General features: G+C 45.4%; 1 protein-coding gene across 2 annotated transcripts in view; it reads right to left on the reverse strand.

The window, feature by feature from the left end:
• Positions 1–22,359, reverse strand: part of LOC148480494 (leucine-rich repeat and fibronectin type III domain-containing protein 1-like protein) — a 535,141-nt gene that overhangs the window by 332,260 nt on the left and 180,522 nt on the right. For both annotated transcript variants that reach the window (XM_088454316.1, XM_088454315.1), the window contains exon 2: positions 8–160. The gene's annotated coding sequence lies outside the window, so the exon portion shown is untranslated. The remainder of the gene's footprint in view (positions 1–7; positions 161–22,359) is intronic.

Genomic DNA, 22,359 nt, shown 5'->3' on the forward strand with positions numbered 1-22,359 from the left:
AAATGACCTTTAAGATGCTCGGCGAAGGTCACCGCCCCCTCTCCGGCTCCCGAAGTCTTCTCATTCGTTTTTCATTTGCTTGTGGACCTCGGCCAATAATGAATTCTCCCGATCACACACGTGATTCAGCTTTTTATACAGCCGAGCCCAGCCACCCATCCTGCAGAGAGGAGAAGAGCAAGTTTTAATTTGGTAAAGCTTTAAGCATTGCAGCCTGGAGTATTTCTAGGGATTGAGGCAACCATTGCAATACAGTCTGATATCAATCTGCCATCATGCTATACATGTTTCATCACATTCATTTGTGATTCCAATAAAACATATACAGTAACACCTGTGTTTTATTCCTACTATAGGTCTCATTTATCAACGAGCTTAATCATTCACAACGAGTGATAAAACTCGTTGCGTATAATAAATGATGCTCCGGCCAATCAGCTCCCAACTGTCATTATTCAAACAGATGACAGTTGGGAGGTGATTGGCTGGAGCACCATTATCATGCGCAACTAGTTTTATGATTCATTGTGAATGATAAAAGTCATTGATAATTGGGGCCCTATGTCTGCAACCCTCCTCCTAATGCCAGCAGGTGTACCCTACAAAGAAACTTAATGTCATTGTGTTTTAAATGGTTACCAGTTTAAAGCTCAATGGATTATATAAATCATTGTTTGATGTTTTAAAAGTACTGTAAATATATTTTTTTTATTTTATGCATTAATCCCTTTATAGTGACAGTAGGTACGGACAGTCTTGTTATAAAAATGCACTCCCAGTGATCCGCCTCCCACCCCTGTAGCTCCTAACTTTGGCAAGCGCCAGGTATGGATGGAATTATCGGTTCACATGGCGCTGGGTAGTGAGACTGTGGGGGAAATGTATCAAGACTCCTAAATAGTGAAGTTGCCCATATAACCAATCAGCTTCTAGCTAGCATTTATCAAGTGCATTCTATAAAATGATAGGTAGAAACTAAATGGTTGCTAGGACAATTTCTCCATTTGTCCACTCCTTAAGCTGGCCACACATCTAAAGATTATCTGTCCAACCAGCCAACTAGTTGATTGGTTGAAATGAAAATCTGGTAATGTATGGGAGTAACTGATAATCAGCAATTTGCTCCTAAATGCCAGAAAACAGATGAAAATGGTTGTTCAGACAAGTTTGTTAAATGTTTGATCTAAACAATTTGTTCAAACAACAGTGTTTGTCCATTTTCCGGCATTTGGGAGCAAATTGCTGATTGTCATTTACTTTCATACCTTACCAGATTTTCATTCTAACCAATCAACTAGTTAACTGGTTGGACAGATAATCTTTAGATGTGTGGCCAGTTTAAGAAGGCTTGATACATCACCTGCTGTGTCACTCGCTGTGGTTTAGCAGTCCCTAGTCACTGGCATCCTATGCCCCTAGCAACATTAGCCTCATGGTAACACTGCTTGCAAAGCTCAATATCCCTTTGTCGTCTCCCTGAGTTCTGAGGTGTGATAGATTTCTAAAGCTGGGTACACACTGGAAAGATATTGGCCAGATATGTCGTTTACAGACAATTCGGAATTACATATTAACCAGCTCGTTCAGTATATATGTCCAATCTGTGTGCTCCCACGGTCATTAGCGATATCTTCAGGTCAACCGTGCTTCATGGCCAACCAGACGATATCGCATACGGCACCATGCAAGGTAATGCAGGACAGAACGAGGGATCATTCCATCCTTCATTACATCGTTCTGATGTGTACCGTGGATACAATTTGTCGGCCCATATCAGTTACTGTCCAACGTCATTCTCTACTATCCACGTGGGCATAGAGGAGGAACATAATGCTGTGGCGAGCGAAGCGAGCCACTGAGCCTGAAGTGCGGCTAGCAAACAAGTTTCTTTTGTTGGTGGACTGTATGGGAATGGAACCACACTTCCGCCCTCATTCCACGTCACTTCCAGGTACAGAAGCTGAAGAGGAAATATACCTTTCCATCTCTGGACACTAGATTGGGTGACATTGCTGGACGTCACATCTAGACTAAAGCAGGTAGCTTTCTCACCTGTGTGCTGCTCTAATCTGCCTCTGCCCGCTCAGTCCTGTCCCTGCCGAGTGACTTCATCTTGGAAATTTTGGAATTTTTTTTTTAACGTAAATATAATAAGAGAAGGTTTATGGGCGCACTCTGAGACCCCTGGGTCCTGGGAGTGCAGATTGAATGTAGAATGTATTTACCCATGCAGTGTTCCTGGGAATGCTAACCATAGATAATACTCGTCTATGTGGAGAGATTGGAAGTCATGGTATATTTGCTAGTGAGTACTCAGTTGTTATGCGGTATGTTGACTGTGACTGTAAAGCAGATAATTTTATTCTTTCTTTTTGTTACTTTTCTGTAATACTGTATATATTCTGATTTTATTGTTAAGAATCTATGGGGTTCTAAAGCAGTATTAAATTACCAACTCCTTTTACATTGAAGGTCAATGGGCAGGGTTTTGGTATTTTTAACAGTAGAGGGGGAATTCAATAGATTATTGGTCGCCTCAACTAATGGCCGATGGAGCAATTCAATAGTTGTTGTGAAAAGTGTGGGGTTTGTGTGCCCAAATCGTAGTTGGGGCACCTGACCAGGACTTTATATGAGTTTAGCCGCATTCCGCAGCTAAATCCAGTACTTTTAGGCACAACAAGCACGTAAATTAATGGGCGCCGAAAACAATAGAGATGCACCTTTGGGCACCCATTAATTATCACCACCCAAAGAGCAATTGAATTCCCCCCTAAATTTGATATTTGTAAACGAATCTGCAGTTTAACAGTAGTTATTGTAATTTACATTACATTTCTAAACTATTTACAATTAATTTCACAAAACAGCAGTATACAGGAGACTATCCGGGGTGAGAGGGGGTCGCATTTTGACTCGTCGCACTGGGAGCCATATTGTCTAGAAACTGCCCTGCTCAGAAGTTCCGTAGAGCTTGCACAGAGGCCAGCAAATATTTTATTCCCCTTTGATAGGCACAATCAAGCAACAAAACATTGCAGGATTAAACTCTCTTTAAAGACGCCAATATGGTTGTTTTAAATGCCAGGCAGCATTCCTTGGAATCCAGGTTTATGAAAATACAGAAAATAACAATATAAAGAGACAGTATCGATCTAACCTTCCATTTTTGTAGAACACCGGTGCACAGCTGAAAGGGTTGTTCATTAACTGAGATTTGAAGGTAGAAAAGAGAAGCCCGCGGCCATTTTTTTTAACTCTGCAATTTTAAATGGATTTTTATATACTGTACTGTACAAATTTCATTCCTTAAATTTGCCTGTGTTGTCAAAATTCCCATGGTCTCTTAGGTTACCCAGCCTGTCTTTATCCCAGGTCAAATGCTAGCCACTAGAAAATGTGTACAGATAACCAGACTTACAAGGTGACTTTCAATTGGAGGATCTATTAAACATACTTCACCACTGTTTAACTTGGGGAATTGGGTTAAATGTACAGTAAAGGGCATGTTCAATTACCACAGGGACGACTGTCCGGTGTACTGGAGGTATACTTATTTAGGATCTGTACAGTGTGCAATGCTTGGATCCAGCTGTACCCTGTATTTCTACTTGCGCATATATACTAAATCCCATACTAAAATGCACTGAATGCTATGCTTACCTTTAAGTCATATTTGCTTACTCTCCCGGAACGTCCAGAAGACGCCTGATTTTAAGTGAGTTCCTTGAAAACGAAGAGTAACCCACCTTTCTAGATTCTGCCCTCTTCCCAAGTAAAATTGGCAGGATGGGGCACCATGATGCGACTTGTGGTGAATTATGTAATTAGGCTCCTCCTCTGCTGGATAATGCCGCAAATTTTGGATAATCAGGTGACGCAAATGACATCTGGACCTCCCTCCTCCAAAATCTCCCAGAAGGGAGCTCAAGCACTAGCTAAGTACATTGCACAATGGAATTACATATGCACTTAATGAAGCAGATTGCACTGATCAGCAGTAATGTAAGTATAGTGTCAGACGCCATACAGATGCCAAGGTCTTACAGTGTGTGTACCTATGGGCTTGAATCAGTAGTGATCGCAATTGCGATTACGGACGCACATCGTGCAATTGTTTACCATCGCGCATGTGTATAAGCCGCACAGCACATGTGCAGCGATCACATTGCGATTACTAACGCGCAGCAATCCATCGCAAAGTGAGTGACAGGTTGTCAGCGTTTGGGGTAGTGGTCTGAAAAACACAGGCGTGTCTGTACGTTTGAACGCCGTTTCATTGGCGTGCATAAATTAGCCACTGCGATTGCATACGCAGCATGAGAGCCCACTGCGTGCGAGTAGACTTGCAGTGTCTATGGCAGGTCAGAACCGTTGTAAATGCTGCGTGACTGCCCGATGTGCGTCGATGGTACCGATGTTTACACAGAAGAGCGACATTGGACGAAAATGAGAAAACAGTAGTGGGCGTCCCTATGCCGTACTAGGCTTTGGCAGGCATTAGCATATTGTCGCAGCAAAATCGCAGCTGCGATTGCTGCTTAATCAGGCCCTATATACACTATACAGTAAAGGCAGTGACCTCTGCTCTGTGCTTCTGTTGTCCCTCTGTACCCGCTCACAATCACCACTGCCCGGTATTCCTGCTCCCTCTGTACCCGCTCACAATCACCACTGTCCGGTGTTCCTGCTCTATCTGTACCCGCACACAATCACCACTGCCCGGTGTTCCTGCTCCCTCTCTACCCGTTCACAATCACCACTGCCCGGTGATCCTGCTCCCTCTCTACCCGCTCACAATCACCACTGCCCGGTGATCCTGCTCTCTCTGTACCCGCTCACAATCACCACTGCCTGGTGATCCTGCTCCCTCTGTACCCGCTTACAATCACCACTGCCCGGTGATCCTGCTCCCTCTGTACCCGCTCACAATCACCACTGCCCGGTGATCCTGCTCTCTCTGTACCCGCTCACAATCACCACTGCCTGGTGATCCTGCTCCCTCTGTACCCGCTCACAATCACCACTGCCCGGTGATCCTGCTTCCTCTGTACCCGCTCACAATCACCACTGCCTGGTGATCCTGCTCCCTCTGTACCCGCTCACAATTATTATTATTATCCTTTATTTATATGGCGCCACAAAGATTCTGCAGCTCCTTACACTGTACATAAATGAGCACACAAGAAAAAACAGTAATAGTAATACAAAACAATGCAGGACAAGGAAATGGCTTATAAACCTTGCTGCATACCACAAGCAGCAGGGCATAAGCAACCAAGTGTTAGGTGAAAATTGGGGAGTTAGGAGTACATGATAGTATAAGTAAGGGAGGAAAAGCACATGAGGGATGAGGGCCCTGCTCGTGAGAGCTTACATATTAAAGATCACCACAATCACCACTGCCCGGTGATCCTTCTCCCTCTGTACCTGCTCACAATCACCACTGCCCGGTGATCCTGCTCCCTCTGTACCTGCTCACAATCACCACTGCCCGGTGATCCTGCTCCCTCTGTACCCGCTCACAATCACCACTGCCCGGTGTTCCTGCTCCCTCTGTACCCGCTCACAATCACCACTGCCCGGTGATCCTGCTCTCTCTGTACCCGCTCACAATCACCACTGCCTGGTGATCCTGCTCTCTCTGTACCCGCTCACAGTCACCACTGCCCAGTGTTCCTGCTCTCTCTGTATCCGCTCACAATCACCACTGCCCGGAGATCCTGCTCCCTCTGTACCTGCTCACAATCACCACTGCCCGGTGTTCCTGCTCTCTCTGTACCCGCTCACAATCACCACTGCCCGGTGTTGCTGCTCCCTCTGTTCCTACGCACGGCGGTATTTATGGGCATGCAGCATTTAGGGGTATGTAGTGATTGAGGGGCAACAGTATATATGATGGATGCAGCTTTTCTAATAGACTTTTAAGTTTTTGTAGCTTTTCTTGTGCCTTATCTTGGGTGCGGCATTTACGTAAGAAAATACTCTATATTTGCAAATGTTATTAGCGACTACTTATTATAAAGGACAACCTGCATTGTAGGTGTAGCATTAATTTAATATTCCTTGAAACCTACATGTTACTGAACAAGATAATAACATACCTTAATACAATCACTTTCACATTGTAACTCAGGCGTAGAGATCTGTAATAGCAGCAAGATATTAATTTCCCTTGTCTAGGTGACTCTCTGTCCTTTCATTTTCCTGCCATTCCTGTGGTGTTTGGTACAATACTGTATCCTCACTTTCTGGGTCCTTAACAGTTCCCAGCAGAGAGAAAGGGAGACGAATGGCACGATTACTAATTGATCAATAATTCTGGCAGTATTAATGGTGTTTGCTACTCGCCAGGAAAATAACAGTCTACAAATTACAAACAAAGCACTGGACCAGAGCATCTATAATTATCTTCTAATTGTCACTCCTGAGTCTGAAAAGCTTGTGACTTTCTCGCTAGATGAAACAGGTCATCGTAAGCTTCCAACAGGACAGATGCTCTCATATATCTACCTGGTAAGGAGAGGACAGCGTCATTACTCAAATGTCCTGTCAGTCCAGAGAAGGGTTTTATCAAGGAAAAAATTAACCTCATGTCCTCTAGGGAAGTGAGACCTGAGCCAGCTAAGCACAGTCAGGTTTTTCATAAAGTTCTATTTGAAAACTCTGTGCTTGTCAGTTATACTGTACGTGCACCACAGCAAATATAGCACGATTGCTGATTTCACTTGAAGCGGTTTAAAACCTCCAGCTGTATAGCTGACATCAGTGAATAAACAGATCAGCCAGCAACAGAGGGCTTACAAACTTAGGGGTCTATTTACTAAGCCTTGAATGGAGATAAAGTGAAGGGAAATAAAGTCCCAACCAGTCAGCTCCTAACCACCATGTCACAGGCTGTGTTTGAAAAATGACTGTTAGGAGCTGGTTGGCTGGGATTTTATCTCAGTTCACTTTATCTCCATCCAAGGCTTAGTAAAAAGACCCCAAAGGGCATGATTCGGAGCTGTACGCTGCTAGCATCGCTGATGCATCCTTGGGTGCAGCAGTGATGCTAACATCTGCTAATGCAGCAGGAGGTGTCTCATGTACATATAGACGCCTATTGCATGCTTGTGTGGTCTGCAACTGCATCCAAGGACGCAGCCGTCGGATCATTTGCAAGACCATTGGTCATCTGAGTAACCCTCCCGAGGCAGACCCTGGCCTCGGGACTCCCAGAAAACGGGGGCAGCCTCGCCCACTCCCTGCCCCCAAACGATAGGTTGCGGCTTTGGGGAACTGTGAGAGATGTTGAAGTAGAAGCCTGGCGCATGCACAGTACAGATACTGCGAATGTGCAGATCTTCTAACAATGGAGTAATATGCGAACCATCGAGTTTGTCTGCTGCTCTGAATCAGGCCTAGTATTAGTTATCATACTATACAGCAGTTTTAACCAGAACCACTGTAAGTCCCCAGAGCAGTCTTATACCTCTGTTGACGGACATCCCCCACCAAACCCACCCCAGTCACCCCCCTTATGATCAGGCAATTCTGAGAAAGATAAGTGCCTGGGAGGTGCAGAGGTGGCCCCACAGAAAGTATAGGCCAATGATTGTTCTCCACTACCAACAAATACAAATAAAATGGAACGGGTATGATATACGATATATATGATATAAGCCCGACAGCGCTGGAAATCCCGATCGTGGATAGGTAAGTATGTACAAACCTAACCTAACCCTTCTTAGGGGTGCCTAACCCTAACTTCCCCCCAAGTGCCTAACCCTAATCCCCCCCCTAAGTGCCTAACCCTAACCACCTCCTTCCCCGCTGCCTAAACCTAAGTCCCCCGGGGGGGTGCCTGACCCTAAGTCCCCCCCGGGGGTGCCAAACCCTCCCTCCCCCTAGCCTAACCCTAACCCTCCTGGGGGGGTGCCTAACCCTAAGTCCCCCCCGGGAGCCCTAAACCTAACCCTCCCCTCCGCGGCTGTCCGCTCGCGGCGCCCGGCATCACTACGATCGTGATGACGGGCGCCGGTCTCCCGGCATCGGGATAAGACAGTCGGGAAGCCGGCTGCCAGTATTTAGGCAGTCGGCTTCCCGATTGCTTCCCAATAAAATACTGTCTTTGCATGGCGAAACATTTTCTGTCCATATTTGCACAAAGCTAATAGTCTTGTCCAGCCGCACCCTGGGGAGGGAGATCTGTGTGTAGTGTCGACAGGCAGAATGTCGACACTGAGAATGTGGTCAGCATAATGTCATACATGGAATGCCGACATGGTACTGTAGGTAAGTGATTTAAAGCATTTAAACAACGATGGTACTATAACTTTAAACATGATGGTAATGCATCATGTTTTAAGTTATAATGCCGACACTTAAATTGCTTTAAATCACTTTACTATGGTGTCTGCATTCTGTGTTTGAATTTAGGCTGTACACATTCTCAACGTGATCTAATTCAGTAGTTCCTTGTTGAGTTTTTTTTTATTACAGTACATATGGCAAAATAAGGGCATTGTACGGAGGATGGAGGAATGTTGGGGGCAGATTGTTGCTTTGGAGGAGGCAGGGTGTGTCCCGATTGGTAAATTGCATAGGCTGGTAGATCATTTCAGATTAGCAAAATCTTGTTTGTACATATAAACATGAATCAGATACACAAGCGCATTTAGTGATGTATACACCAATCCACCCAGATCTTTCTTCCAGAAGGTGTACAGATCTGCACCTGTATATTTACCAAGCTGATATCCTGCTATAGGAGATGGTGCAGAGCACCAGGTGCTGCTGGAGTTGTCTCTGCCCTTGTTAGAGGGCCTCAACAGATTTGTTTCTTTTGTGCAGAATAGAAAATGTCAAACATTTTATTAATCACTTAGTCAAAAAATGTAACATGGAGGAGGATGGTAAGAGCGGTGCCTCCACTATACAGCCACTGTTAAAATGACTGCACACAGGCGGGCAGTGATATCAGGTAAGATGGGATAAGTAAGAGGGTTTGGGACCATCCTTTTTTGGTACATAACATTTTATAAATTGTTCGAATGTCACAATGGCACCGTAGAAACAATTTCTATTGGGTCATATAACTCACATTTTCAATAATTAGCACCAACTTTTTTTTTTCAAGTGCACAAGAATTAGCTGAGGCTGTGAGGCCGATTCATTTAGTCAGAAGGATCAATGACATTCTGGATGTTAGGGTAGTAAAACATAACTTACTTTTGCTCACACCTCTATGAGGTGTAATGTTTTACCTATTGTAATACCCAGAACTGCACGCAGCAATGCTACAATATAAGCTTGTGGATAATTGAGTCTATATATATATATATGATGAACTGTTGTGCTCCAGTGTGCAGTGAACTGTACTCCGTCTACAAGTGATTTTCTTATTTTTTCCTGGTAGAATCATTTGACAGTCCTACTGACATACAAACTACAAAAAAAACTTAGCGGGAGATTTACTAAGGGTCGAGTTTAGCCGATTTGCTGTTTTTCAGTGATAAACCCTCGATTTAGCAAGTTGAAGATTTACTAAGGGTCAATTGCATAGATATCGCATGTCAAACCCTAATTCCTTAATCATGGCATGAAATGAACCGAGCCCCCCCAAAAATCGTGTTGATGTGAATCCTGCACTGGTCAGTGTTAAACGTGTATTTAAAGGGTTAATTTAAGAAAAAAACCTATTTGCCCCCCCCTTCCCCCCCCAAAAGCACAACCAGCACCGGGCAGTGTAAGCAGGTCCCGGTTGTGGAAATAAGGAGGCAAAACTGTGTGGGGGTCCCACGTATTTTCAACAACCAGCACTGGGCTCCTGAACCGATCCTGGTTCTGAAAATATAGGGTAGAAAATGCATAGGGTTCCCCCCAGTGGCAGCTCCAACCCTTTTGGGGGGGCTGCCGCTGCTGCAAGGGAGAGGGGGATTGGGGAGATACTCACCTCCCAGTATAGTCCCGGCACCTGCGTAATAGATCAGACAGGCACTGGGACCAGTACATCTGCACTAATGGCGGGAAGCCGTACATAAGCATATAACCAGCTACTAGATATAACTAGTCCCTAGTGGCAGGGTAGGGCTGGCTGAAATGCAGAGGAGCGGCTTCCTACTGGAAGCCGCTCTCTGCTAATAGCAGCCTGGATTGGCAGTTCCAGGGGGAGGAGACACCTCCCCCTGAGACTGCCTGTTGTGTATGTGACTGGCAGGTAGAGCTTAGAATGGGAACCCACTGCCAGTCACAGTGTAGCCAGTGCAGTTACGGACTGCACTGACTCACTGAGGTGGTGGATTTTACTGGGGGGGGCTGCAACCTAGGTAAAATCTGCCACTGGTTCCCCTGTATTTTCAGCAATCAGCACTGAGATCTTACTAGAGGGGGTGTAATGCCACAGCGTGGGGACATGCTCCACGGGTCCCTCAGCCGCAGCATTCGTCACCCCACACTAGTCAGCCCAGGTCAGAGATCCCTGGGGTGGTGGGGACCCCCCCAGTAAAGGAGTTCCCACTCTCCAGGGTACCCAAGGCCAGGTCTGAAGCCCGGGGCTATCCCCTGCATCCCTGGCCAAAGGATGTGGGGTTGATAAGGTTAAATAATAGATATCAACTAATAATGTCTTTTACATGGGGACTATAGGTCCCAGCAAGCCTTTCCCACATGCCGGTACTTATAGAGCCACAAGTACCAGCATGCTGAGCATTAAGGGCCCGCTGGTACCTCTAGCACCCCTGTAAAAGGATTATTATCATAGTGACAATACACACACACCAAATCTTTAAGTATTTTATTACACATACACTCATTCAGTCACACTCACACTCAACCACACTCCACTACATACTTACTCTGTCCCTTGCGCCTGTCGGTTCCCTTATCCAGTAGAATCCCCAATCATGCCGGTTAAAAGAAATCCATACTCACCCACCCCTTGGTTCAGGTCTTCTTCGGTTCAATTAGACATCCATAGTGATGGTAAAATAAAAAACAAAATCACGGAGACCACCAGACATAGTATTGTCCTCTAAGGACAGTACTTGACGAATGACGGTTCAGCCGAAGCATTATCAATAGAAATATATGGGCTGAGCATTCATTAGCTGAGAGAGACGATCCCCCAAGAGAGCCAATAACCGCTGCCCCCATAAGTTTTAATTGTGGGGAAAAACTCGTATATTTACGCAGTTTAATGCCTCGAACTGTGAAATGTTTGCGCACTGTCCGAGCAGCGAGAAATGTCTCCTCTCCACCCCTCATCTCACTAATATCACACCGCATAAAACCTTTTTTTAGCACTTTGCCTGTGCAAACATGCTCCCCTCCAAGAACATTGATCAGTTGCTCCCATACCTATGCGTAGATATATGCGCACGTGCACAAATCAAGTCACAAAGCAAAAATAAAGTTCATTTCTCACCACGCATTTCACTTTCTCATCTTAGTAAAAGAATATCAGTATATACAGATTTTAATTTCTTACACCTCTATTTCAGTGGAGGTGTTTCTCTTTGTACGGCATGTTTTATTTTTTTGGTATCATGAAAGCTGTAGCTGTGCTTTCAATAGGACAACATATATGGAGTCGGACAAGCCTCCTGCTGAAATGATCTTCCTAATGTGCCACCTTCCCTGTAATTCAGAACCAGCAAATCAATCTAAGCAGTCTATTTACTAAGCAGTGTTAGGAGACAGAGTGAAAAGTGATAAGAAAGTGATAAGGTGCCAGCCAATCAGCTCCCAACTGTCATTTTTCAAACACAGCCTGTGAGATGACAGTTGGGAGCTGATTGGCTGGCACCTTATCACTTTCTTATCCCTTTTCACACTGTCTCCTAACACTGCTTAGTAACTAGACCCCTAAGTTACATAAAATGGAGGAATGGGAGAGAGAGGGGGGACCAATCACAAATCACATCACTTGCCTGTGGTTAGTAATTGGTCATTCTCCTCACACCGCCGGTGGGGCAGTGAGGCAAATGGAGGAGCCTCAGTATAACATGGTTACATGGAGCAGACTGTGTGGCTCCAGCTGGTAATACAGCTTTAAAATAAATAAATAAATAATACAAATCAATTCACAAATATTACAATGAACTTTCACATAATGCAGCGACATTTCAGCATATTCCGCACACCGGGACCGATTGAGCATTGCATGTATGGGCAATCCTAAATGCAGTTTCATAATTATCAGGTAGAGGCATTTAAGGGGCGGTGCTGGGGCGGGGACGGCCGACGTTCCTGGAAACGGAGCCGTTTTCCAGGAGTGGCAAGGCCAGGAGCTGCGATCACAGATGCAGCTTCCTGGCCTCGCAAGCCAGCCAGTCTGAGTAAGCTGAGGCTTACTCAGCTGGCCAGCGATATCCACCATCACAACCGATAGTCGCGACTGCAATCCCAGCCTGCGATCGAGGTCGCAGTACTGGGATCATAAATGCAGCAAGGGGTGTTAAACGCCTTTCCTGTGTGTAGCTTTGCAATTCCATCCTAAGCAGAATCACCCCCACTGTCACTGGATTACTTTAATCATTGCTACAAATAACAAAGTATAGATGTTGCAAATAATTACTGTACATACAGGGCAACAGTAACATTCCTCCACAACAGCCTGGAAGTACTCCAAGTAAAAAATTTTAGAGCGGCAGTTATAACCTAGAGAGAAATATATGAAAGAACTAATCTGCTTGAAGTGAAATGTATATACCTTATGTTCGGCCAGACAATGGGTGTTTGAATATCTGAGCTCAGCAAAAAGTATCACTCTTCACTTGTCTGCTGCCAAGTACTAATTGTGGAAAATGGATGAAACCGATGGCGTGGTGACAGCTGGCTAGCGTCTTTAATCGCTATCATTATATTAGTCAAAGTGCAACTTTCCCCAATAGTGTTTCCTGACCCTGCACCTAAATACATTTTTCTCATTGCCAGAATATTAGCTGTCACTGCAATGGCATATTTGCCAATATTTGCAAAAAATAATGTCCAGGGACACCTACAGTAGGTGATTAGTTATTTAGCTGATACGGGAAACAATAGCAAATGGTATTGTACTGCACAACTTTGAATGGTTATGCAAATTAGTGGGTATGTGGATTTTTTTTTATTTTATTTTTTAACATACTGTAGGTAATTTTAAGGTACATACATTATGCAATGCACAGCCTAACATAGCTTATTATACGTATCAGTTACAGGTCCACAACACCTCCCAACTTTGTCGAAAAATTGAGACAAATGCATCTGCCCCTACTTTGAGCACAAGAAGGCAACATGGTGGCACATCACAGGGGTGTGGTCATGTGTGACTGGGCGTGGCCAGTACATCTGAAGCATTGGAATGTCTCAAATCCCATTAAAGCACAATCTGAGCACCCCCCTCAACCATTTTGTCCATCGGGGCAATTGGGTTGGAAGGACAGTGTCCCCAAATCAGGATTGTCCCAAATAGATTGGAACAGGAGCAATATGCTCCCCATACCCACATTACAGGACTGCCAGAAGGATACCTAGATTAAATCATTACATGAAACTGCAGATCCCATCATGTCATAAGTGCAGATATTATACCAGCAGTACTGATATTATGCTAGCAGTGTCCATGTTATGTGATACTGCCAGGCAATGCCCTACCAAATTTCCAGCAGAGCCTATAACTTGTCAACAGCGCCCAGCAATCCAGTACATACAAGTAGTGTACATTGTGCCATCAGAACATTGCTGTATGCCAACTATATGCCAGCAGTATTGCCAATGCTGCCCATAGTATACCATAATTCTCCTATTATAATACTGTATAAATGTCCAACATTACACTCTGCCATCCAGGTTTGAGTAGGCGTCTTGCCACACCATGGAGCCTATTTAATAAAACAGGCATTATTGCCGAGATAACTGTCACTTTTTGATTTATAATATCGTATTTCTCAAAAAGATATCACTGAAGCCACTGTTTGCTCTGAAACGGCCGTCGGGCCTCCTGCACTTCATCAGGATGACCAGCTTTCATGCCTCCCTCTATGACCACCCTGACATCTGTGATTGATAAGTATTTGATCATCTACAGTATGTTTACAACTATGCTGTCATTATTATAATTGCTGCTTAGCATTGGATGTTTGTATCACACAATGCTCTTGTTTATACTTTTGATAAACATTGCATCTTTAAATACAATTGCGCAGATATCAATTGACTTTTAAGTGCCGTGCACGCTGCCTTATGGATCAGTGAGTGAGTGCTCCCTCTCCAAATACATCTGTATTTCTCACAAAGATATCACAGAAGTGGCGAGTGTTAATCAGCTGCCTAGGGGATACTGGACTGAAGTGGGAATAGTAACTAACCAATTCAGGACAGTCTCTATTGCCCTGCAGATGTTCCCGCATGGTCATTGTAATCAAATGTATTTTATCAATTTTAATTGAAAAAATAAATATACTCTAAACAGTACTGCAATAAAAAGATAAAGCCTTCACCAGCATCATTTAACCCCTTTCATCAATAGGACTATACGAAAAAGAGTCTTATTGCTTGTGAAAGCACCCACCTCAGCCCAATGATAAAGCATTATGGGATCTATTTATCAATGTTTGCCTATAAGGTCATTAAAGGATCATCTCTTACTGAAGCTATTTAAGCAATGAATTGAGGGACCAGTTTCTCCATAATGCCATGCCGGGACAGCGCATCTAGCAATGACTGTGTTCCACTCAGAGCTCTTCCCACGCTTATCGCAGAGGCGCAAGAATAACCTTCTGGGTTCTGACTTGGGGGGCATATTTTCTAGGGCGTCCGCTCATTAAGTATCCAACTCCTTGTGAATAGCACTGGTGGATACTAGAATATCATTATTACTCTGGTGCTGGACGGGGAATCGGTATGAATTACTGCCGGACATGGGTGAAAATCCTGATCGTCCCCAGGTAAGTATTTACTAATCTAACCTCCCCCCCCCTAACCCTCCTTAGGGTTGCCTAATCCTAACCTTCCCCCAGTGCCTAACCCTAATCCCCCCTCAAAGTGCCTAAACCTAACCCCCCCTTCCCCACCGCCTAAACCTAAGTCCCCCGGGGGGTGCCTAACCCTAAGTCCCCCCCGAGGGTGCCTAACCCTAACCCTCCCTTCTCCTAGCCTAACCCTAACCTCCCGGGAGGGTGCCTAACCCTAAATCCTCCCCGGGAGCCCGATACCTATCACTCCCCCCACCACGGCTGTTCGCAGCGGCGCCCGGCATCACTTTGATCGGGATGCCGGATGCCGGTCTCCCGGCGTCGGTAAAATGACAGGCGTCTAGATTTAGACACCTGTCATTTAACCCTCGCCGGAATAAAGCAGTCGGGATTACGTTCGCCGGCTTCCTGACTGCATACCGCTGGACGGTTGCCCTGAAAAGTTCACACACATGCACTGCTGGAAGACATGGGGCCGGAGGTATCCCATCTGATTCCTCTTTACAACTGGGGTCTCCGGTAATTAATGTTATCAGAATATGGTGAAGGCTCCCGCAGTCAAACTCTGAAAACATCGGCCCCTAATAATGAATAGAGCTGGTACTTGATACATACAAGAATTAGTGTTTCCGCATGTATAACAGGCACATAAGTGACCGTGAATATCCCCCCTGGTGTCTTTAGCACACATGCGCTGACTATTGGATTTGAAGCGTTCTCTCCGGTGGTGCTTCTTCCCCTATAGATTAGACAGGATGACGCCATCCTTAGGTAGTATTAGATATTGGGGACAGGCTCTTCTTTTTGGAGCTTGTTATCACCTGCGTTCATCTGTTATTTAAAGGCGAAAAACATCAAATTTCTAAAGCATCAAAAAGCTAATGCCATCGACACTGGCCATTTGTGGCCTATATTCTACTTTTCCACATTTAAAGGATCCCTCACTGGTAACTCATTAAGCAAGCCGGCTACGAAACCCAGAACTAGAGTAGAAGACATTCGCTATCACTTTTTACCCTTTGACTGTGATGGGCTCTTATTGGAGGCAATTTTCCTGCATGTGGCCCATCACAAATAGCCCCGAAAAAAAAAAACCATTCCAAATCGTTACAAATACGGAATGGTAATTTCAGGAGCTGCTCTACAAAAATAATAATAGGCCCCTAAATCTTAGAAGACTACGAACAACTTCAGTGCTTCGTTCTATATTTATGGCCATTAACTGCCAATCCTGCCCAAATACTGAACTGAAGTGTGTCTCAGCCTCATTTTATCTGATTTTCTGAGCAAACCTCTTTTAAGGACAAGGTGTGCAGTAATTACAATGCTGACAGAGAGAGAAATGAGACACTTGGTTCAAAGAAACAGCCTCCGGTCTCTTGTTGATTCATTAGCAGGATCCTGCAGTGTTCTGCCTTGTAGTGAAAGATACAGTATACAGTATATAATGTACCACAGGGACATAGACATGACCAGTACATCCTACAACACTACGCACTATACTACACTACTAAATCATACAGTTCATCGGACTGCCCTAGCGACAGTCACTGTCCAGTGAGTTAAATAATCGGTCCTGTGTGCAAACACATTGAGCTAATGATAGTGACAAGTTTCATGGATTAATCCCATTTCTAAAAGAAAATTGTCTAAGGCAGAGGTTCCCAAACTCCGCCATTACAGTCCAGGTTTTAAGGATATCCATGCTGGAGTCCAGATGGTTAAATCAAATTGACTGAGGCACCTGTGCTCAAGCATGAATTGCCTTAAAACATGGACTGTAATGGCAGAGTTTGGGAACCTCTGGTCTGAGGAAGAGATATGTGGGGCGGATTGGAAAGTTGAAGTTGCCCTGATAATTATTCTGAATGTGGCCATAGGTGGTAGGTCTATAGGCTGTAGGTCTAGACAAACTATCAGCAAGTGAGGTCAAATCAACAGGAGAAGGAGCAACGCACATGATCCCAGTGTGAGTGCTGCCAAGACTCTGAAGTGGGCGCTACTGCTTTAGGCAAACTCTTCCAACACACGGGAATCCCTGCTGGTACAGTATGACTAGTAGGTGAACACAGTTCCCCCTCGATGAACAAGCAGTGTATTGCATGGCTTACTCCCATTTGTTAATGCAATCGGCTCAAAGTTCCTGAAAATTTAGACTTGTCCAACCAGAACAGGGACAGCAGGCAAATGTATGTAGCAGTGATTATTACTGCTTCTCCAAAATGTATGAAGAAGATGACCATAGAAGAATCTGAGATTTTACCAGTGGTGCCTTTGGCCTCTGTTAATAATGCCGCCGCCAGGGACTTGCAGTCAGGGTAGGCAGAGCCTCCCTTGTCATACTCCCTCTCCTATCGTACACCCTGTCATGCTCCAGAGGTTTTATATAAAAACTGTGCTTTTACACATATGTGCCTCCCCAGCCAATGACCTCACCACAAGTCACTGGCTGCCTCCATAGCTGCCAATTACTAAGCAGTGAAAACACACAGTGCCATCTGAGGGTGGCGCTATTTGTTACTTACCAGTCGGTAAGATGGATGTTCCCACCCAGCGCCATCAGTACTGAATGAGATATTGCGGTTTTGTGAGAATACTCTTATGACAGCAAAGCAGGATATCTCTTAGCGCTGGGATAAACGACAGGATAATACATTTGCCCAGGGGCGTATTAAGAGAGAAGGGGGCCCATGTGCATTCCCCCGTCCATGGCCCCCTCCTCTCTCCCCGGCGGCCAGCAGCAGACTGACACAATTGACCGCCGACCGCAGCATCAGTAGACTCTGGGCACTAGTCTGTGCAGGCACAGGTCACCGGGGAAATGGCGCGGCTGCCATTTTCCTGGAGATTTGCTCACTGTGCATGTGCAAAACGCCAGAAAAATTGCTGCGGTGGCCATTTTACGGGGTTTGTGCAGGGCTGAGGCACCCTACGTGGGCCCTCGGAGAGGTGAGTATTAGATAATATGAGTGTAGGGTGTGTGTTGCGGGCCCCCCCTGGACCCAGGGGCCCGTGTGCACCGCACACCCTGCACCCATTATAGATACACCCTTCAGGGGCGTTTCTAGATAGGAGGGGGCCCTTGTGCAGTCTCCAACACAGGCCCCCTCCTCTCCGCCCGTCAGCGCACTGAGCTGTGCGCGGCCAGCATCAGCGTTATAGACTCTGGGCGCTAGAGTGTGCCCAGAGTCTATAGTGTATGCACAGGTAACCGGGAAAATGGCCGCGGCGGCAATTTTCCCTGTACTGTGCATGCGCAAATGACAGGAAAATGGCCACCGTGGGACGCCGCATCTCTATAGACTATAATTCACCACACAAGGCATACCAAGTGTGCTTAAGTGACTCATTTGGACATAACTTATAACTTGATCCTTACATCCGGCCACCACGTACAGTTGATTGTACAGATGTGCACACATACCCTGTGACATTTTATTAATAAATATATTGAAACTATAAGTACGTCTTTTTCAAGTCCTTAGGATCAATAGGATTGCTAGATTACCATCACATCATATCAGCAGGCATACACCTTCATCCCATAGTTGCATTCCACTACAAACCCTCACAACGAATGGGTTTATCCCGCACCATTTTTGGTAATTGGTTGTCAATTCACTGCATGCACGAATACTGACCCTCAGAGGTTAGCGCTTGACATAGAACTTGAATGAGATAAACTGGTAAAGAGGGCACATTTTTGGGGACTACTTGCCCTGAATAAGGACTGTACATCCATTTCACTCACCAGAGCAAAAGCAATGTCCTGTTAGCGAAGGTGAAACGTGCTGGGTGAACCCTGCAGCTGCACTTGTGCAGAACTAGCTGCGCTTCATAAATGACCTCCAGAAATGTCTGGAAACAAGGAGAGAACTGAACCTATCAGTGAAATCTGGGAGGAATGTGGCAGCTGATTAAATGGTCGCAGGGGCTTTCAGCAAGGAATGCACGAATGCAGACGCACGCACCCAGCAGCTGCGAGAATATGCTAATGAATGCATACACATGGCAATCGTAGAACAAAGATGCAGACTCCCAGCACTACATAATGCCGCCCCCTTTACCATCCGCTAAAGTCCGTACCGATGCGCAAGGCTGAGAAAACATCTGGAACATCGAGTAACATCGGAGCAGCACGCAGGCTAAAGGTAGACCTGACCCTGCCGCAGGAGTTGAGAGACTTCCTGCACGCAGAGGGACGCCAGCCTGCGTTCGTCATCTCAGTGGCTAATTTGTGCACGCCCCTGTAACGGGGTGCGAGCACACTGGCATGCCTGCGTTCGGCGGACTGCTCCCCGTATCCACCCACAAACGGCACTTCCTGTCACTTTTCCGTGGGTCTGCGTCCCAGACGCATACTGTGAACATAGGCCGATTGCGTGCGGCTGCATCCGTGCGTTCCTTGCTGAATCAGGCCCTCAGTCCAGTCACAAACCTCACTCAGTTCATAGGATGGAGGGTTTGCTACGTAAAAAGGTGGGGATTGAGTCTTTGCCGTGGACAAAGACTTAAAATGTCGGTCATGTACAGTAAACAAGCAACTGACAGGCTTTTAGCTGTTACTACAGGTGTGGATTGAAAGATCTACAGTAAAAAGATAGACAATGTCTAGATAGACACCAGATGTTAGACAGTCAATACAGTAGGTCGACAGGGACAAAAGGTTGAGCATTTGGAATAGGCCAAGTACAGTATTAATTGTGATGGAGGTAGACGTGGGAGAAGACACCTGTCAGATGAGCCTTCCTCTTGCGGGTGGTGGAGAGCTGGTGATATAAGACGCAATGATGATGATCATCAGCAATAGCTAGCCACTTCTGATTGGATGTCTGTCTTGACCCCTCCTCTCTTAGTATTTAACCTACTAGTGTGACTGCTGTATGTATGCATACCTCCCAGCCTGATGTGCTAGTCGGGACTCTGGTGCACAGCCGGAAAAAAGGGGTGTGGCTTCCAACAATGGACGTGGCCAAGGAGCGTAGCTTTGTGGGGGCATGCCCACCGGTTACAGCTAGATCCCCTTCAGTTAATGGGCCCTGACATCATCATTTATATACACGTGGACATCTATTGGGAATAGTAACCTGACCGAAGCGTGGCGAGCGAAGCGAGCCCGCGAGTGTACAAGTTTCTACTGTTGGTGGCCAGATACTACATTTAGGACAAAATAACAGAGCTTTCAAGGTATAGAACTGCACTGCCGCTCTCACTCGACATCACGTCCAGGTCCCTTGACTGAAAGGGATCTAGACACAAACATGCCCAGCGCTCCTGGAGCTGCTGGGCATACCCCAGTCACTCTCTCCACTGAATAGATACTAAGAAGAGCAGCAGGAGAGAGGTATGTTTTTTGTGTATGTTTTCCTTCCGGCTCACGTTCAACACTACATGAGTCCCTCACAAAAATATATGCTTGCTAACAGAAGGTCTCAGCTATCAATTTTTCCTAACTCAGGCAGCATGGGATGGAGCTGTTTGTGTGATGCATACACTCCCCACAACCAGCCCCCTCATGCCAGGGCTAGACAACCAAGGCAGCCCAACCTCACACCACCAAACCACAATTTACCACCCGAGGCAAATATCAAGAAAAACAATCACCAAGTCCCCAGATGGTCCTATTAGGCCAGCGGCTTCAGGGTCTATCTGATGCAGGTGGGCCTGCTGTGCTGCCCCCAGCAAGTGGTGCCCCTAGACACGTGCCTCATGAGCCTAGTGGGAAATCTACCACTGCCCACAGCCAAACACAAGTGCCATAATTTTCAATAGCACCATGCATTTCCAATAAAGATTTTACCGAAATATCATGTTATGGGAACAGTATTCCTGCTAAGAAATTACTGGAATTGTGGGAGCAGTTTTTCTTACTGTGCGACTTTATTTTTGCAATAGGAATTGTTGTTGTTTTTTTTTTTTTTGCCTTGGTCATGAGAATAGTAAATATAATCTATTCTGAAGTACAATGTTAGGAGGCGAATGGGTGCATTATAGCGATGGAGGGATTTAGAGTTAAGTCTGCAATTGTTTTACTATTTTCCGTATCAACATACAGAACATACTGTACATATGTAAATCATTTTGTTGTAACTATGTAGCGAAAACAAAGGAGAGAGGGCCCTGCTCACAAAAGCTGACATTCTAGAGGGGATGTGGAAGCAGTACCGGCTTAGTGGAATATTTGGGGTGCCCTACTGTCACAAGTCATTACCAATAAATGCCAATCGCTGAATCCTTCAATCAAACCTGACACGGAAACCGATCATCATCAATGATCTAGACTCCGGTGACACAACACGTGACCCAACATCAAATTTTAAGAGTCTAGTATCACGGCAGTCTCGAGTGTCTCCAAACCATTCACAGTCTGAACACCTAATATTTATCCACCAATTACATCAGGACTTCACTGAAAGATCTCATTGGATTCCTCAGAGAAGTTCTGGGTCACCAGACCACTCGCCATAGGACCATGGCACCATCTTTCATCAATCCTCATTAGCTTTCGTGCTCTGGTACAGCACAACACAGCTGTAGGCCATCGTACACTGTGTATACGTCTTGGAAGAAATTCAGCAGGAACATAGGGAGGAGATTTCTATAATTAAACAGATAAGACTACAGCGGTGCACCTGCAGTGCTTCTCAGTACACTACACAAAAGAGGCGTGCAAATCAATTCTGTGCGGCAACACCAAACAATGGCGATTGCACAGTCCAGACAATATGCGTAGAGTTTGCTGTAACGCTGACAATAAGGTTCTCAGGGGGAGATGTGTCAAACTTGGAGAGAGATAAAGCACCAACCAATCAGCTCCTAACTGTTACAGTTAGAAAAATGACAGTTAGGAGCTGATCGGTTGCTTACTTTATCTCTCCAAAGTTTGATACATCTCCTCTATTGTCTTGTCTATCTCCCTCCATACTTAACAGAAATGTTATATTGTGGACCTATACTTCCATTTTGCGGTGCTTCTCTCAGCATACCTAGCAATATAACACAAAGGTAATAAAAATAGGTAAAGCATTGTATGATATTTACAGCCAGTACTAAAACAAGATAGTAATGAGAACAACCATTCTCTTTTCTTTCAACAGCAACAAACATGGAACCTACAGTTCCTTCCTAATTGATTTCTTGAGCTGGCCTTTCTGTTGACACTTAGAAATTCCACTTCTGTTTGCTCTATTGAAAGAGTGCCGGCGCTGTCGCTAACATTGCTTTTAGGCATCTTTGTTGCTTTCCCCTGACGAGTGCTTGGATAGTTTCAAGGTAAAAGCAGTGCCTGTGGGCGGATGAATCCTGAGCCAGCATAAAGACTGGCCTTGTGCATTGAGCAGTAAGGTTGGCGTGTTTTGTATAATTCCCTAGTACATCCTTCTCTATCACCACTGAACCTCCCCCTCAGGACTTCTGTGGA

The sequence above is a fragment of the Taudactylus pleione genome, unplaced genomic scaffold (assembly GCF_031769625.1).
Source record: "Taudactylus pleione unplaced genomic scaffold, aTauple2 ptg000612l, whole genome shotgun sequence".
Lineage (NCBI taxonomy): Eukaryota > Metazoa > Chordata > Amphibia > Anura > Myobatrachidae > Taudactylus > Taudactylus pleione.